This window comes from Camelus bactrianus, chromosome 1, assembly GCF_048773025.1.
Source record: "Camelus bactrianus isolate YW-2024 breed Bactrian camel chromosome 1, ASM4877302v1, whole genome shotgun sequence".
NCBI lineage: Eukaryota > Metazoa > Chordata > Mammalia > Artiodactyla > Camelidae > Camelus > Camelus bactrianus.
Window position 1 is genome coordinate 111,510,416 of NC_133539.1, and position 15,030 is coordinate 111,525,445.

The 15,030-nt window shown below is 41.1% G+C and overlaps 1 long non-coding RNA gene across 2 annotated transcripts in view; it reads left to right on the plus strand.

Moving 5' to 3' along the window:
- Positions 1-8,231, plus strand: part of LOC123614759 (uncharacterized) — a 28,961-nt gene extending 20,730 nt beyond the window's left edge. For both annotated transcript variants that reach the window (XR_012509430.1, XR_006722232.2), the window contains exons 6-7: positions 5,837-6,088; positions 7,885-8,231. This is a non-coding gene — a long non-coding RNA (uncharacterized LOC123614759). The remainder of the gene's footprint in view (positions 1-5,836; positions 6,089-7,884) is intronic.
- The last annotated feature ends 6,799 nt before the right edge of the window (positions 8,232-15,030 follow it).

Genomic DNA, 15,030 nt, shown 5'->3' on the forward strand with positions numbered 1-15,030 from the left:
TTTATCTCTTTTTCACCATTTTACTAGAGCCTAGGTATAGACGCTTAATAGATATTTATTGCTTGAAAAATGCATTAGCCAAGTAGGATGAGGACTGAATAACATACACACCTAAAATGTTTTTGACTGACCACGTCAGAACTTTATTTCTTGCTTTAGACATCAGTTCAGTATGGTTCATTGGTGGGATACTTTCCAGGTGGGAGTTAAGAGGAGCAGCATCCTTCCACATTCTGGTTCTAGCTTGTCATAGAGTCTTAGAGTCCTCTGCTGCATCATTTTTATACACTTAGCAAAAAGAGATCATGGAGGATCACGAGAAATGATCTCGTTGCCCTGACATGGAAGTGGTGCATCACACTTCTGCCATTTTCTGTTGGCCAGAACTCAGTCACATGGTCACATTTAGCCTCAGAGGAATTTGGGAGATGTAGTTCAACTGTGTATCCAAGAGGAATGTATTAATATCCTATTGCTGCTCTAATAGATGACCACAAATTTGTAGATTAAAACAGCACAACTTTATTATCTTATAGTTCTGGAGGTCCAAAGTCTTAAAATCAAAATTTTGGCAAGGCTGCATTCCTTCTGGAAGTTCTAGAGGGAAATCTGTTTTCCTGCCTTTTCCAGTTTCTAGAGGCCACCTGGATTATTTGATTCATGTTACCTTCCTTCATCATCAAAGCCAACAGTATAACATCTTCAGTTTCTCTCTCTCTCTCTCTGACCTTGGCTCCTGTCATCATATCACCTTCTCTTACACTGACCCTACCACTTTTATCTTCTACAGACCCTTGAGTTTATTACATTTGGTCCACACCAATAATGTAGGATAATCTTCCCATCTCAAGATCCTTAACTTAATCACATCTGGAAATTTCCTCTTTTTCTATGTAAGGTCATGTATTCACAGATTCTAGCAATTAGGATGTAGGCATCTTGGACACCTTCAGTGGCAGGGGGGGCGGCTTATTCTTTCAACCACACAGAGGAAACAGTTTGCAGTGAATATACAGCAGTCTTCACTACAGGTGAATGAATGAATTAATTATGAGAAGAGAACAAGCATTCCCCTGGGTAGACAGGAAGATCATCTTTGACTTTCTCCAGCACAGCCCAGTTCCCTAGCAAAGGGATTTATTTAGGTTTAAACAAGAGCTACAGTCTGTAGAATTCAAACAAGAATGAAATATGGTTCCAATTTAGAAGAAATGGGACAAATGTCCAACTCCTAGAACAACAAGAGGGTGTTTTTCTTATTTATTTCCTTCCTTCCTTCCTTCCTTCCTCCCTCCCTCCCTCCCTCCCTTCCTTCTTTGTTCTTTTTTTTTTTTTGTTTTCGCAAGAATAGGCAGGAGCTAATTGCTAGAATGACCTTTGGCTGGCTCTCATGTCTAAAATAAGGTGTCTTTGCCAATTAAATTTCTTCCAAGATTCAAACTATGATTTATATATCGTGCCTTAAGATCGTAGACATGAAAAACTCTGGCAGAAAGTCCCCAAAAGGGCAACCTACGGTTAACACTGTTAATTTTATAAATCACGATGTTAAAATATTTGTATTTGTAAATTGGGAAATTTTCCTAACATGAATTGAAATATCCTTATTAACTTTTGGCAGGACACTGCTGTGCCTCAGTTGAAGAAAACAGATTTAGAAGAAAGGTCTGGAAATATTAAATAAAAATGGACTTTACAAAAAAAAGACTATGTGGCTACATAAACTTTGCATACATAGAATATTAAATTGACCACAATCACAGAAAAAAGAATTCTATTTCTCTATCAACTTCACATTAGAGATCTTACATGTAACTAATTTTAAAACAATAACACCTCCTTTTACCTTTTCCAAATATGTTGTGAAATCTGAATTCCATGGTTCTTTTTCATCCTCATTCAAGTGTCATGATGGAGTACTCTTGGTGGAGGTTGTTAGTCACTGACAACAGAATCCACTATAGCTATTAATCAGAAGGAGCTTTGATTTGGTACAAGCAGTTCATGGAGATCGAGGCTTAGATGCTATGCAGGGAAGAGCAGTGCAGCCAGATGGAGCAAAGCTCTCCACTAGAAACATTCCTACTGACACCACCTACCAGTCAGCGCTACAATGCCGAGGCCTAGACCTTAGAACGTACCCTGTGGTTCAGAATAGCCATAGCCCTGCTTGCCAAAAACTAGATCTTCTCCACGTAGGGCACTGCTTCGATTTTCTCCCTTCCCTTCCAAGACACGTGGGATAGTGCCTGTGCAGTGAAATTTAGTTCACATATGGATTTCTAACTTTATAACAGGTTTAAAATATAATTTTTAATGTGACAATTTCCATACCTCAGAAAGGTAAGCTAGAATCTGTTGAAGCCAACAATCTATAGCACATATCATAAACATTAGGCTTCTTTCTTTGGAGTTTTTCCCCCTACATGCACATGTAGGGGCATGTATCTAGCCCTGGGTGCTTTTGTCAACATAGAAGGTCAATAATTAAAGCTACATGGACTGTGGGCGTCCTTGACCTCTGCCAGATGCACAGTGATTCTGTGGCATCTCTGTGAAACTGAGAAACTTACTACTGTCCCGTGCGGGGGAAGTCTATTTTAGGTTCAGTGCAGCATTATGTTTATCTCAGGCCTGAGTTTCAGAAATCAGGAGTTTGGTCTATGTGTCATCATGTGATAGAGTGCAGCAACCCATGGCAGCACATATTTGGAGTCTGGGTGTGTTCTTTTCCTCTCTGATCTCATTGTTGCCGATGAGGACATGAATCCAGCATGACACCTGTCAGGAGGAATGGAGGAAAAAAATCATATTAAAACATTTATTGAACACTTGTACAATTACAAAGCACTTCTTCCTACATAGTAGGAGTCTTGGAAGTCAGACAATTAGAAGGAAAAGGAGACATGATCATCTTCGTTTTAAAGACAGAGAAATGTAGGCTTCCATTGAGTTGCCCAAGTTCATAGGGCTAGTAAAAAGCAAAACTAAAACCATAATCTACATCTTCTTATTACAAGCCTAGTATGCTTTGGACCACATATATCTGTATCATACGGAAAGGAAGGACTAACACCTGAAATGATCGTTTGTAATATTCTGTGAGCTAGGTCCCATCTCACACACTCTTCACTTGTTACTCCACATTTCCTCAAGACAACCCCTAGAGTAGGTGTTATTACAGATAAGGACACAGACTCAGAAGCAGCCCATGGATGATAAATTCCAGAGTCTGTGGAGGAAGGGGATGTGCTGTGCCTATCAGACTCAGGACCCAGTCCTTAGAAGACGTCTCATAGATAACTCCTTTCTTTGCTAAAATTTCCTGCCCCACTGATTTCTGGAAACTGGCATCATTTTCACAAGGGGTGTGGGGAGCAGAGTTACGATGTGGCCTTTCCCTTCTGGGCTAGTTCACTCTACTCGCAAGTCAGGTCCAACGTTCTCGTCAGTGTCCCTGCTACTGGTCAAGTATGTCACTAAGTTGCTTGATTTTAAGAGTGGGAGGATGAGCTAGGACTTACCATTTGGGAATAGTATAGTTAAAATATGCCTGGCATCTGTCTATCCCCCAACAGCTCAGCTTCAGGCATTCTTCAGTGCATTATAGATTTACCGCTTGACCCAATTCCTCCTACACAAAACCTAAAGGTGTTCATGGCAGTGTTATTCACAATAGCCAAAAAGTAGAAACACCCCAAATGCCATCAAGTGATGAATAGACCAACAAAATGTGGTCTATCCATACAATAGAATATTACTCGGTCATAAAAGGAACAAAGTACTGACATATGCTACCAATGGATGAAACATGGAAACATGATGCCCTATGAAGGAAGCCAGACACCAAGGACCACATATTGTGTGATTCCATTTATATGAAATGTCCAAAGATAGAAACCCATAAAGACAGAATGTGGTTTAGTAGTTGCCATAGGTTAGTGCAAGGGGGAAATTGAGAATAACTGCGAATGGATATGGGGCTTATTTCGGGGTGATTAAAATGTTCGAATTAGATAGTGGTGATAAATATACAACTCTGTGAATGTATTAAAAACCATTGAATTCTAGCATTCAGAAAGATAAACTTTATGGGATGTAATTATATCTCAATAAAGCTGTTATTAAAGAAATAAAAATAAATGCTGCATACCAAAAAAATTCAGTTGCTTAACCATACAGAATTCATCAAGCATGTGGCTGTAGCCCTCTAGTAGCATACAGAAGCTTTTCATCATCACATCGGATAAATGGAATTCCTTCCAGGGAAACCCACGTTTTAAGTCTTAGGAGAGTGAAGTAAAAATAAATTCTTGAAAAACTATGCTTTGGAAAAATAGACCTGTGGATTTCTTTCAATATGTTTTGATTTAATTAAAATGGATGCCTTCAGGATTTTTCAAGCTTTAGGTCATTTGTTCATTCAAAATATATTAATGGAGTGGCTGCTATGGGCAGGATGCAGAGTTGAGCAGCCCTTGTCAGAGAAGAGCCCTTTCGGAGAAGGGTGAGACAAAGATCATGTTAGGACCTCATAAGGAAGACAGCAGGTGCCCAGATACTCCTGAAGTTTAGTCCTGGGTCTATTGCTTGGCTGTGATTTTTTGCTTTGGCAATGGCAAAAGTTGCTAACTGAACTTTTTCTCGCTGACCCCGAGGACTGCCTTGGAAATCTTTACAGCATCCTGCTCCAGATGGAACTTATCAATCACCAAGCACAAAAGCTGAAGCTTATCTGAGGGCCAGATTCATCAAATCCTGTCATCAGATTCAGTAAAGTGGAGACACATTCATAATTTTAGGGCTGGACAGTGCTGATTTAGGACTAGAATTTGAATCTCTTGATCTCCGTGCTTTTCCCTGGGAAATGTTAAATATTAATAAATAAAAAGTGAATGGTAGTGATACAGGACTTTAGAAGAGGAAAGACAAATGTGGGCCTGGAGATTGAGAAGTTGTCATGAATGGTACAGGGCTTGGAAAAAATGAGAGACAGAGAGAAAGCCACGCCAGGACTCAGCAAATGCATGAAAAAAGGACTGAGAACAATGGCAGGATTTGGGGGATACATGTATATAGGCACCTAGGAAATAAACCACCAGGTGTATCAGTAGACTCCCCTATCCTTCAGAAATGTACTTGCTAACTACTGGTTTCGAAAATCAGCAATTTTAAGCTTTGTGCATCTCCACTTGATAAATAAATAACCCCGGGAGAAGCAACACATTGAATTCTTTCATTTTACAAGCATTTATTGAGCACTTATAAAGTGCCAAGCTCTGGGCTGGCTTGGGCACTCAATGAAGGGAAAAAAAGGCTTCGTTCCTGGTAGGGACTTACGGGGGAGACCAACAGTCATGTGAACCTCAGGGTGAGTGTGCTCATCTCTCGCCTTCTTTAGCATGAATGGATTGTGTGTTGGGTGTGGGTGGAGGGAAGGACATGAATATAAGTTGGGGTCAGGCTGTTGAGGGCATATCAAGCCAAGATGATAAATTTGAAGGAAGACAGGGCTTGTGATAAGGGTCTCCATGACATCTGCTAAGGGAGGAGCCTCCAGAATGATCTTGCTCGAGTCTCTGTTTTCCATGAGGGAGCTACTTGACAGAGAAGGCAATGGCTGTCCAAGGCCACACTGCTAACTAGTAGCTGTAAGTAGGACTCAGGTCCTCTGATTCCTGGGCTGGCTGATGCTACACCCTCCACATTACTTCCTGAACGTCTGATGGGCTGGTGCTAGGCATACAGTGAGGAGAAATGTGTCCTAGACGTTGCTGGACCATGGCCGCTCGCCATCAGTGCCAGCTTGCATTATTTGCTTTCTTTGTTTCATCAGAGCCAACACTGACTACAGCCACCTGGACTGACAAGTGAGTGAGCTGCTAAGGGACTGTCACCACCACTGCGTGGCCCCTCAAACTCGACCTGCCATTTGCCTCAGAGAACTGTTCGGTGGGCAGCGTGCTGGGCCGGAGCTTGAAGTGATCCCGCGGGAGACGCGTGATGACACTGTTTGTCGTTAATATCAAGAAGCTGCTCCCTCCTGGGGGCGGGGAGATGTTGCTCAGCACAGCGGTGCTGCCTTTTGGTGAGAGGGCGGTTCTCGGGGCCTCAGTCATTTCCGCTTGTCTTAAGGAAGACTTCTGTGGTCTGCAGAATGTGAGGTTCTTTTCATTTCACCTGGGGCTCTGGTCCCATGGATCACCCCCTTGAGAGGTGTATCTACTTCAGGAGAATGAATTAAAAACAGAATTTAGTGAAATCCCCACCTGAGACCTTCAGGAAAAATTGATAAATAGAAATGAGACACAAGCATCTAATTAAAATAATTCAACCCAATTACAAATTTCCTCCCTGAAAGAGAAGAATCCATTTTAAAGCGGTAGATGAATACTGATGTATAATTTGTGACCTAAGTATGTGTTAGCTTCAGTGAACTGAGTGTTAGAAGACCATGAGTGAAGTCCAAATGGAAAGGATTACACTGTAATCTTTCAGAACACCTGTCAGTGGCCAGAAGATGCAGGAACGGTGACAAAAGACTCAATATGAATGGGGCAACTATGGAGTAGGGAGCTGAAAACAGAGGGTGGCTTGCTTTTAACTCTGTAGTCATATGGAACCCAGATGTCACCCAGGCCCCATCTTTAAATGGATGGCACCCCTTTTATCCCTTCACAATAAAAATGTCTCAGTAAGGCTTCCCTCAACTTTATTCCTTTTTTTAGAATTAACCTTTATTCAGAGCCTAGTTTGAGCCAGGCTCTGAGGTCGGCACTGGGGATATAAGAATAAGAGTCGGATTTTTATAGGATTAATAGAAATTCCTGAGGAGAAAGCGAGGGGATATCTCAAAGTGGCAGGATCAATGCGTTTAGTCCTTTACAGTCATGACTTTCGCTTGGTCCAGAAGACAACTATTCTGTCTTGCAAAGTTTCTTTCAATAATTCAGAAACGTATTTGATTATGGAGGTGCCTTCTGGAGGGAGAGTGTGTTTTAATCTTTCTCCCAAAGATGCTTGCCTTGTAAAAGCCATGTCTCTCTGTCCATTAGGAAAGGGTTTTTAACCATTAGGTGCAGGTTTCAAGGTACTTGTGTCAAAGCACTGGGACCATTTAATATCCTCTTTCAATCACATGACTTATAGAAACTGGTCACCTTTCCTCTGGCTGTGGGTCTGGGAAGCAAATGCTTGTAGATTCTTGAATAGTTTTTACATGTTTTAAGAACCAAACCTACCAGTAAAAAGTTTGGCTTGGTTTGCTGTTTCATACATTTTGGGGCACAATTCATATATTTTCCTCTGTTTCCTGTTTGGTATTTAAGGTTTTTGAAACCAGTATGTTTATCTAGAATTCAAGCCAGCACAAAGCTCGAAAAGAAAATATTGTGTTTTTGTATCTAAAAATCAAGTACACTGATGGCCATGAGGACTTAGATTGTTTTTAAATAAATATCATTTCAAAAATTCTCAGGCGCATTTTCAGTAAACAGTATACGCCGTTTCTAACACTTGGATAAAAGATTTTTACCTTAAAAACACATTAATTTACTTCTTAGTTAAGTACTATAAAGAATTTTGGGAGAGGGGTTTCCCCAAACATCCATTGCCCCTTTTGTCTACCATAGTTACCCTAACTTCTTTTGGAATTCACCCATTCCATATTATGGGGAATGTGGCCCGGATAGATTTGATTATTCCAGACTCCAGAAGGAGGGTTCTGATTGGCCTGTGCTCAACAGCACATCTCATTTCACTACTCACACTTGACTGGCTCAGGGACCGGATGAAAGACTGAAACAGTCAAGGAGACTATCGCTGGGGATTCTGGATACAGGGGCTTTTTTTTCTATTTCCTGAGAGGTGTTCTTTCTTTTTCAGAATACTATGTGTTAGTGTAGGAGGCTGCGGAGTTGCTGCACTCAGTCGATGCCACAGCTGGAATGGAAGCTGTACCACGAAAGGCAGAGCGAAGAGACAAGGAAGCCGGGCGTTTGAAGACCAGATCAAGCTTCACCTGCAGCCAGATCTATTTGTAGATTGTTCAGATTTTCTTTATTTACACCAATTTGAGTTGCATTTTTCACTATTTACCACATTAAAAAAAAAAAAAGCCTAATTCATGCCAGTGTCTCCTATATACTTAGTATGTGGTCACAGAGATAGATGTAACATGGTCTTTAACTTCAAATAGTGAGCCACTAGTTGAAGGGGAGAGAAAAAAAAAGGTGGAGTGATGCTTACAGTACAAGGCTGTAAGTGCTGGTGTAGAATTAATGTGTAATAGTTAGAAATACCCGGTTAATGTATTTATTTGGCCAGAATAATTTCTTCCTATATGGTTCTGTAAAGCAGAGAGACTGGCTGTATCTTGACCCTGAACTGAGCTATGTAGCTCTTGGCTGAATTGATGACAAATGCCAGGTTCCATCTTGACGAGTCTCCCTGGAGCTGACCACTTGTTTTTCCTGGTGGATGACTCCAGTCGAGTTACAGCAATCTCCATCCTTTGGATACCCGGTCATTCTCCCAGAAGAATGCTGTAGGATTCTAGAAACCTCTCAAATGAAAGCAATTTGTTCTTGAGAGGACATATTTCTACAAGATTATCACAATTGCTGTAGATTTTTTTTTTCTTTAGAAAGGAAGTGGATCAATCTTTGTCCTCCTTAAACTTTTAAAGTGATAGAAAAAAAATCATCTACAAGCAGAGCTGTCAACTGAAACTTCCACAGATGAAAATAGAAACCTACCCGACAGTCACCAGCTCCCTTTCTCCCCCTTCGTCTCCAGATCCAAAGAGGCTGAGAAGCCTGGAAGCTGTCTTATAACCCAGACGCACGTTCCATTGCAAAAGAGGTAGGATTGCGTAGAAAGAATCTGTCTCTTTGAAAATTCATGAAAAAAAGATACTTCTGTAGAAATTTCACTTGGACTATATGCTAGGTTGGCTCTGCACTGGGAAGCAAAGGGAGTAAAGGAAGGAAAGGCTGATGGAACAGAAAGTGAAGAATAAGAACGGAAAACAAAAAAGAAATGATAAGGACAAAGAAGGGAAATAGGAGTGTAAATAATTATAGGGATATGAAAAATTTTCAAATTGCACGTACCTGTTATTTTTGCGACACCTTCCTTGATTGCAACACGATACCTTGATCTTATTTTTTAATGCAACAACATTTTAAACAGGATAAAAACCACTTTAAATCATGTAGCGTGCTAGGTGTCTTCACAGAAGGCTTGCTTTTTGAGGAAGAGGCAGCAAAACATTTTGTGGCAAGGAGATGCTTTTATGAAAGATTTTCTTCGTGTTGATTGGGGTTTTGCAAGTCTGCCCCTAACAGAAGGATTTGCAATCGGATTATCCAAATCAACTCCTTGAACCAAGGAATGGTTTCTTATTTTATCCTGATTTTTTTGTTTTGTATTCTACCTAATGTTTAAACCCAAATCCTAGAAAGTTCAAATAAAGTTTGTTGACTGGTGAGATAAGGAGAATAAGATCCTAGGACACAAATCTGGGCTCTAGGAAGGATTAAAAAAGGTTGGTGGAATGGGTGAGGGGTTCATTATTAATTCTAGTGAAAATAGTGCTGTTTCCAGAATAGTTCTAGAAAATTTCAAAGAAAGTAACTTTTTACAAATGGTTCATAGCATCAGTAGAGACCCACATGTAATAATAATGAAAACTTAATAGGGTATCGTTAGGAAACTAAACCTGTACTTCGCTTGTACAGAATGAGCGAAATGAGAAAATGACAGAAAGGATGTTAAAGTTTAAAGCCCTTTCCCTTTTTGGATCAGTAAGGGTGCTATTAATAAGACAAGGTATTTTAGAAATATGAGAAACCCTGCTTCCCCTTTCTCACCCAGGCCAGCGCCGAGTGCTGTCCACTCTGGAGCCCACTGGCTGTGTGTGCGCTCTGGCTATCAGCCCAGGTGGTCTGGTTGAGATTCATCAGGCCTGTGATTAACTAAAGGAGGGGCTCGCTGCAACTCTACATGATCCATGTCCTGGAAGGAGAGTAGGGAAACCAGTTGGTCATGGAGCTGAAGGCCAGCAGGTAGGCCCAGGGTCTGGGCTAAGGCAATGTGCCTGTTTTGCCAGAACCAGTGGGCGTCTTTAAACACATGACTCGTAGCACATAAAGATGCCTGTGAAACTCTTAGGACTTCCCCAGTCTGATCCAAGTCATTTACCCGAATCCATCTTCCACACATCCTCATTTTCCAGTCTATTGATGCATGGGGGACTGATCATGTTTCCAAGGTGTTATTTTTGCCTCTTGTATTTTATTTTTCAACACTCACATTTGTCATAAATCTTACTTTCTATGGTCCTGCCTGCGATCATTTCCTGTCAGTGTGCTCTCAATGTCCAATGGGACATCTAGCCTCTAAGCCTCTTGTGAACCCCTGTCAATTGTACCCCAGTCTCCAGTTGGGACCTTGAGCACATTCAGACCCCGCCTCCTTTTAGATGTGCAGCTTTATAACCAAAAGAGTGTCTGAGAAATTTGAATGCACTTTCAGATTATTCTTTTCATCACAGACAAGACAATGACCATGTAGCCTGTGATGCACTCACGGGTTTTCAGATTTGGGAGTTCCCTGAGCCTGTCGTCCTGTGCTCCTACCCACGGCTGATATCCTCCCTAGATCCTCCCTGACGAAGTGTCCTCTAGTGCCTGTGCACGGGCCCTGAGGGACAGGCACTCGCTCTGCACAGCGAGCACTCAGCGTGTGCGCGGCGCTCTCTGAGCAGGGCGCCCCCTCTGGTTCTGCTCTTTTCTGAGTCGGATCTGCTGCCTAGTAAGTAACACCCACTGGCGCTGGGCCAGCTTTCCAGAGCTTGACAAAATAAACTCCAATCCACTTGTCAATAATCACTCTTCCCGTATTTGAAAATCATAGCAAAATTTATCCCAGGGTCCCCTGTTTTTCAAACATAGCTGTGTTTGTAGACTTGTTCTAATGACAGCCTCCGAAAGGCATGTGCTTTGTCAATGTTCCTCTTACGTCATCTGTCCCAGAGATGAATACACACCAGGTGAAAAGAAGAAATGTGCAAAGGTGGTTTTGGTTCAACACTGTGCTTATTTCTGCAGCCAATTACCTCAGCTACAACTTTCTCACCGCTAGATTATGCATTGATGAAGGCCAGAGAGCCTGTCTGACTTTCTGTATGCATAAGGTTTAGCACTGGACATGACCTAGATTTTTTTGAATAATGGAATGAATAAGTGACAGCAACCTTAATTGACTTAATTTGTACTTGCACTCAGATAAAATATGTACATATTTTGTATTCATTACTCCTATCATTTCAGATCTCCCCAATCGCAACTTGTACAGTCAATTTCTTGGACTGAAGGTGTGGAATATTCCATTTATTATAATACCGTTTATCATTTTAGATTTGATCTAATGCACTATGTGTCTTTTGGATCCAAATTCTCTAACACTTTTCAAATGGCTGGACAATTGAGAACCAGCTACTTTATGATGTCCCTTTTCCCGCTCTCCCGTGGAAGGAAGCGGGAAGTGATGTAGGTTATACTGGAGTGTGTTCCTGGGGAGATTTGACAAATGCGGAACCTTGGATTGTCTTTTATTTTATTGGCCACATCTCCACTCTTGGGAATCCCACCCTTCCCTTGTGCTTTCTATGTGCACCGACAAACAGAGCCTTAAAGATGACTTGCAAACTCACGTCTCAGAGTTGTATGGTTGTGCAAAGGGAGAAAGTTGCTCCTTTGGCCACTGCATAACTAGCAAACGTGGTACCTAATACAAAAATGTCACAGGGATGTGGACCACAAAATTGTGAGCACATTTTATCTCCTGTGAGCAGGGAATTTAGACTTGGTTATGAAAGAATGTGATATTATGAGGGTGCACGATTTCTTTCTCCAGTTTTATTGAGATATAATTGACGTATAACTTTGTAATAGAGTGTGCAACTTAATGATTTTATAATGTATATGTTGCAAAATGATGAGTTTCTGGTTTTTCTTCTCTCTCTCTCTCCTTCCCTCCTTCTGATCATTGGCAAGAGAACTGGGGCTCCTCTGAAATTCCTAAGGCATCTGCTGACCTATATTTATGTCTCTGGTCACTTTCTGAAGAGAAAATGGACTAAAGTCTTGCTACTGCACGTGTCACCCATGGGCCAGCAGCATCGGCATCACCGAGCTTGTTAGAAAGTTCTCATCCAGACTTATTCAATTTTAGTCTTCATTTTATCAACATCCACTGGTGATTTCTCTGCATATAAAACTAAGAAACATTTGCAATATAGAAATGGCACTTGAAATAACCCTAGAAAGTAAAGAAATACTGATACATGTGTTCTGACCTATAAAATTCTGATTTAATTCATCTGGACTGTGACCTGGGCAGTACAATTAAAAAAAAGAAATTTCACCAGGTGATGCTACTATGCAGCTAAGTTTGAGAATCATTATAGTCAACAGCATAGTTTCTGTAGATCTGCATGTTACCACGAGGGGTTCCCCAAACTGCCAAGCTGCTGGAATTGAATCTGTGCTTCCTGGTATCTTCCTGACATGAAAATGTACCATGATCTTGGCTGCATGTTGGAATCACCAGGGAAGCTTAAAAAAATTCTGATGCCTGGGTTCCACCCATCAAGCTGCTAAGCTAGTTGGTCCAGGCATGAACACCGGGACTTTTAAAGTTCCCTGGGGCAATTCTAATGTGCAGCCAAGACTGGGAATCTCCAGACCAGATTCTAAAGACCACAGAGCTCACATCATGCTGTCCTAGCCGCTTCTCCCTTCCTTCCTCTTACTCATCTCCATTCCTTGCTAAATTTTTGCAGGGGCTGCCATGACAAACCTGACTGAGGAAACTGCTACAGACTTTGTCTCCATCTGGAGCAAGCTGAGCGCCCGCTCTTCGAGACCTCGGCTCATGGGACGGGACGTGAGGCACCAGCTGGGTGTGGATTTCCACCGGTTGGTTGACTTGTTGGTCATCCTACATATTGTGCCCAAATTGGTTTTCTTTATTTTCTCTTTCATGTTGACACCATCAGTTCCATAACCGCAAAACATAACAGGAATAATATAACTGAAGGAGAAACCCCTTCTCGCTTCTGATTTCCCTGCTTTTCTGCTCGCAGGCTGGCTCTCTAGCTGTGAGCTGTGGGACAAGGTGGCAGATTGCAGGGAGTCAACGTCCACATGTTTCCCACCAGGTAGTGGGTCTCAGATGCAAGCTTCTCCCTGCCTGTTGAGTTGTTTGTCCAGGATGCTACGTTGGCCCATCAGTGGTCAGGAAGGAAAGGAGCATCTTGCCCAGTCACTAGATTACTCAGAGGGTTTTCAAAGTCCTTAGCTGAAGGAGCTTGGGTGACTACCCCAAAGAAACAAGTCACTTAGGTAGGAAGATGGAGTTAATGGCAACCCATCCTGTCTCCACTTCCAGGTGATGCCTGCGAGACAGGTCATATCCTGGAAGGAAGTGTCAAACATGACCTCTTTGTTACTTGTTTGCTTTTATCTTCCTACTTCCTCAACTTTTCTCTCTAAACTTTTCCCACATTTTTTAATCCAAGTTGTTCATTTTTTTCTTTTCCGAACTACCAGATTCCAACAAATCGTAGCCTCCGTCTGTCTCTTCTAACATCCTATACTTTAAAAAAATTTTTTTTTACTAAAGTGTAGCTGATTTCCAATGTTAGTTTCAGGTGTACAGCAAAGTGATTTAATTATACATATACATACATATATATATATTTTTTTCTTTTCATATTGTTTTCCATTATGTTATTATAAGAAATTGCATATGTGCTCTACAGTAGGTCCTTGTTGTTTATTTTGTATATAGTAATATGTGCCTGTTAATCCTCAACCCCTCGTTAATCCTATACATTTTCGTAATCTTGGGCATCGATCGGCAGTGCAGTCCTTTTTAGCCTCTGCCTAGTTGTGCTGCTCTGGTCTTGGTGTCCAAGACTCGCACAGGAAGGGAGTTGGTCTAGGCTCCCATGCATTCTGGATGGGGAATTAGGGAAGTGGGGAGGGAAAGAATGAGAAGGATGTTCTCCAAGAAGTGGACGGTTCTCTCCAGGAATATCTAAATCCAAGCACATCACAGTGCTGCAAAATTTCATTTCCTTCCTGGATTCTCAAGTCTGGACAACTTGAACAAAGCTATTCTTCATATTAACTTAACTTTGACTTTCTTTCTTATGAATTAATAGCTTGGCCTTATAACTACAAAGAAACCATTCGCCACTTTCCCTGAGTTATATCAAAAGTATCTCACATCACCAGGACAATGAGACTCTCTAAACCTAAATCACAAATCCCTAATCCCTGGAAAATGCTCAGGCAACACCACACAATGTTAGCCATCTCGAGTTTCTAACTACAAGAAGGAATTACATGCTTCGGACTATTCGGAATTGTGAGATATTGTGACAGAAACATATCAGGCATAAACAGATAGCATTGTCAGTTTGGCTTAAAAATGAAATTTCTATTCCAAAATAATAACTGAGGAACTCTGTGTGTGCAAGTTAAAAATTGACAAGCAGAAGTTATTTACATCAGCCATAAAACATTTGAAAAGTATCAGTAAATGGCCTATATCTTTTCTATCTACAATGGAGTTGGGATAATATCTCAGAATGTAACAATTTATTTTACTTGAAAGGTTAGCTGCTCTTTTTTGGTTGGTAATATGATTTTTGTTCATTAATCCAGGCTTTGAAGACTATATTTCAACTCATAATTCTAATATTTTGACATAGAACCACACTCCTAGAGTAGCAGAGAAAGAAATTGGCTTGAAGTCTTTCCCTAAGAACATGACTCCTGGCTTCCTATTTCTATAATGGGATTTTGGGGGGCAAGTTGGAAGGTACCATTATTTTCCTTTAGTGATCACATTTTATGTCACATTTCCATTTCCACGCCTCAGATATTTGTCGCATCAACATTGCTTTGTCAAATCTTCATTACACCATGGCTCCCTTTTTATTCTGTTGATAATAAA